The 4,449-nt window shown below is 41.5% G+C and overlaps 1 pseudogene; it reads left to right on the plus strand.

Moving 5' to 3' along the window:
• Positions 1 to 405: 405 nt before the first annotated feature.
• On the plus strand, positions 406 to 524 carry LOC145398584 (5S ribosomal RNA; annotated as a pseudogene).
• Positions 525 to 4,449: the final 3,925 nt, after the last annotated feature.

Below are 4,449 nucleotides of genomic sequence, written 5' to 3' on the forward strand. Positions count from 1 at the left end.
GCCTCTCAAATACCTCTTTATTTCCTTGTACTCTTGATTTGTGTCCTTTCAACAGAGCCCATGCCTCACTTCCACAACTGTCGTGGAAACGAAACTAACGTAGGCTATAAATACGGTGAATAGCATACCGGTACCTGATTTTGAATAAAAGACTGAATATATGATATGATAGGCTCTGACTATGTGTGGCTTGATAGACCGAATATACATGGCATGGTGGACTTTGAATATATATAGCCTGATTGAATATAAATGGGGTGACAGACTCTGAATTTGTAAGGGATCATAGACTCTGAATATATATGGGATGATAGACTGATCATATACGGGATGACAGACTGAACATTTATGCGATGACAAACTCTGAATATATATGGGACAGACTGTGAATATATATGGTATGATATACTCGGGCATGCCACGTTGAGTACACCGCTTCCCGTCCGATCAGCGAAGTTAAGCAACGTTGGGTCTGGTTAGTACTTGGATGGGTGACCGCCTGGGAACACCAGATGCTGTTGGCATCCCTACGTGTCAAGTGGGGTTGGTGGTGGATTAGTGCCCCTCCCTGTAAAACAATTAACTCTAAGCCTTTGGCCACCCTATTTGAGATACATGGCGTCTGGCATTGAATGAATGAATATACTCTGAATAAATATGGCATGATAGACGCTGAATATATATGGCCTGATAGACTCTGAATATAAATGGGATGAAAGACTCTGAGTATATTTGGCATGATGGACGCTGGATATAGATGGCCAGATAAATTCTGAATATTTATGGCATGATGTACTCTGAGTATATATATTGCACGATAGATGCTGAATATATATGGCATGATAAATGCTGATTATATATGACATGATAAACCTTGAATATATATGACATGATAGACTCTGAATATAAGTGTGGCATAATAGATGCTGAATATATATGGTATGATAGACTATCTATCTCTCTGTGTATTGCCAGACGCCTTAATCCCGTAAGGCAAGGGTTCCCAACCTGGGGTACAGTACATGTTCCTCCAGGGGTACATTTGCACTTCTCAGGGGGTACATAGGGGTCTGTGAGAATAACCATGGTGTACAATACAAGGTGTTTTAATCTACGTTCAGATTGCACAAATTCGTTTTTTTATCAAGTTCTTCATTTCAATAAGCAAAACTTTTATTAAAATAATATCAGTGAGGTGAATATGCCATTGTTTTTCACTATTATGTGACTTCCCGCGGCCCGCAATCTGTACTGGACATAAAACAATCTGGTATGTACTGTATACGGCAACTAAAGGCAGCAGTGGTACTACCCGGTAATGTCTGAGTCACTCAGTCTTACCGAAGCTCACAGCTAAATAAGGTGTTTTAACATTACTCGTCACCGGCACTGTTGCCGTAGCTTTGTTGCAAGTGTTGCATGAAATATTTAGTATACAAAACAAGAACAGTTAATGAAAAGGCAATAATTTCCTAGATTAATAATAAAAAATGTATTTTAAAAATAACGTATCGACATTATCTAAAAAAAAAAAAAAATTCATTTTAAAATTAATTTTCGAAATTCTTTGTCTTTTCATTTATTGTTCTTTTTGTGTATAATTAACTTTGGTCAATATTAAGGACTTGCGCCACAGCTGGGACCTCAGTTCTAATGGTAGGCTAGTTTCGGGTTCCTATCATCATAGGATTCAATGCTTTTTTTTTTCTTACTACATCAAATGATTTTTTTTTTTTTTTTAGCATTAACCTGACCAAAAACCTAACCTAACCTAACCTATATGCGTTTGGGGACTATTAGAACGGTTAGGTTAGGTCTTTTGGTTAGGTTAATGTTTAAAAGAATCATTTGCGACGGAAAAAAATGTATACACATACAGATATCATAATAGAATAATAAAAATTGATATAATTTTCTTAATTTTTTATCCTTATTAGGGGTACATTGGAACCTGTCAGAATGCCCAAGGGGTACAGAGGAACAAAAAGGTTGGGAATCCCTGCCGTAAGGGGTGGCCACAAACAAATCGCCTCCATGTCGCCCTGTCCCCCGCCATTTCACTGCCCTGCTCCCAGTGCACATCCTCCTCTCTCAAATACCTCTCCACTCCAACCCTCCATCTCATCATCGGGCTCCCACTCCCTCTCCCCCTCTCCACCTCACTCACATACACTCTCCTCATCAATCTCTCACTCTCCATCCTCTCCACATGGCCAAACCACCTCAGTGTGATTCTCCTAACACTTCCTATCACATTCACATCCACACCATAATGATCCTTCACTTCCTCATTTGTCAATTTGTCTCTCCACGTGACTCCACATGCTTCTCTCAAATAACTCATTTCCACTGCTCTCACTCTTGACTTCTGTCCCTCCAACAAGTCCAAGCTTCGCTTCCATAGGTTAGAGTTGGTATCTACTGTCATGTAGTAACTTTTTCACTTCCATGCCCTCTTCCCTGTTTCTTATCACTGCTTTGAAGGAACAAGCAACTATTCTTCCTTGTTGTACCCTTTCAAGCACTTCACCCTCTAAACTTCCATCCTTACTCATCAGACTACCCAAGTACTTAAACACTCACATATTCCATTTTCTCGTCACCCAACCTAACAGTGCAGTCAGGGAAAGTTCCGCATTACCCACCTCCCGAAGCACCGGTGTGAGACTGGTGAATATGAAGCAGCAGCCAGACCTGATATGTCTGGTAACTGTGAGTGTGAAGGAGGGTGAGGCAGGAGACTGGGGGCAGAGAAGGGTTTAGTGATTGATTGGGAATCACGTGTAGGTGTGCAATGTTTGATTTGGACGGTGTGTTTGAGTTAATTTAGTGAGGATAGATAACAATATGATGGTAGCATTTTATGAAAAAAATTACGTAAATGTCTGTAGAGCTAGTGTTGTCAGGAAAGTTATGGAAGTTTGCAGGGTCCTGACAGGTTTGAATGCTTTCATTCAATTCATTTAACATGATACGTTTCCCCAGGAGATATTCATAATGATATAACATATTTTTATATTTTGTGCTGACTCGAAAACAAAACCACTGTATTATCTCTCTCTCTCTCTCTATTTATATATATATATATATATATATATATATATATATATATATATATATATATATATATATATATATATATATCATACAAGGTAGCGTAGTGGATGTTGGAGTGGCCCTGGTGAGAGAGGGTAGTGTTTGGAAACTCCCTGTACTGTTGTTTGCAGATGATACTGTGTTGTCGAGTGAAGACGAAGGAGAGCTTCAAGGCTTGGTGGATGAGTTTGGGAGAGTGTGTAAGAAACGGAATCTAAAGGTGAATGTAGGGAAGAGTAAAGTGATGGTCTTTGAGAGAGATGAAGTCAGTGAATGTACAGCGAGGTTGGATGGTGAGGAATTTGAAAATGTGAGTACGTTTAAGTACTTGGGTAGTGTGATGAGTAAGGATGGAGGTTTGGAGGGTGAAGTGCTTGAAGGGGTACAACAGGGAAGAAAGGTTGCTGGTTCCTTGAAAGCTGTGATAAGAAGCTGGGAAGTGAGCATGGAAGTGAAAAAGTTACTACATGACAGTATTGTGATACCAACTCTAACGTATGGAAGTGAAGCTTGGACGTTGCTGGAAGGACACAAGTCAAGAGTGAGAGCAGTGGAAATGAGTTATCTAAGAGGAGCCTGTGGAGTCACATGGAGAGGCAGGCTGACAAATGAGGATATAAAGGAGCGTTGTGGTGTGATTGTAGATGTGATAGGAAGCGTTAAGAGGAATACACTGAGGTGGTTTGGCCATGTGGAGAGGATGGAGGGTGAGAGACTGACGAAGAGAGTGTATGTGAGTGAGTTGGAGGGGGGAAAAGGGAGTGGGAGGCCGAGTATGAGATGGAGGGATGGGGTGGAGAGGTATATGAGAGAGGGGGGGGGGTGAGTTGGGAGAGGGGCAGTGAAATGGCGGGGGACAGGGCGACGTGGAGGCGATTTGTTTGTGGCCACCCGAACGGGATTGAGGCGTCTGGCAATAGATAGATAGACAGATTGATCATCATCATCAGCCGTTTGAGTATCCACTGCAGGACCGGCCTATCCCGACCGAAGTCGGGACGATACAGCCAATGTATCTCTACCAAGTGGCTTAGACTGTCTGGTAGAGATTGTATGTAGGGTGAGAAGTGCTTTTAAGTGTAACTGTAGTGCTGGAGTGGCTTTGGATGTGTGTGTAATCAGTGAAAAAACTGTAATCGGCCCGCGTAAGCCGACTGGGTGCAAGCATACTTTACAGTAAGCGACCCTGGTTCAACCACAGCACCCCTTGTGTCCGCCAATGCAGTACTTGGCCGGGTGAAAACTCCCAAAGTTTATTACCCTGGCGGGGAGCGAATCCTGGTTCACCCATGTACGAAACGCACACTCTACCACTGTATCATATATATATATATATATATATATATATATATA

The sequence above is a fragment of the Coenobita brevimanus genome, chromosome 45, assembly GCF_032717465.1.
Source record: "Coenobita brevimanus isolate Jiangsu-jjx chromosome 45, ASM3271746v2, whole genome shotgun sequence".
Classification (NCBI taxonomy): Eukaryota; Metazoa; Arthropoda; class Malacostraca; order Decapoda; family Coenobitidae; genus Coenobita; species Coenobita brevimanus.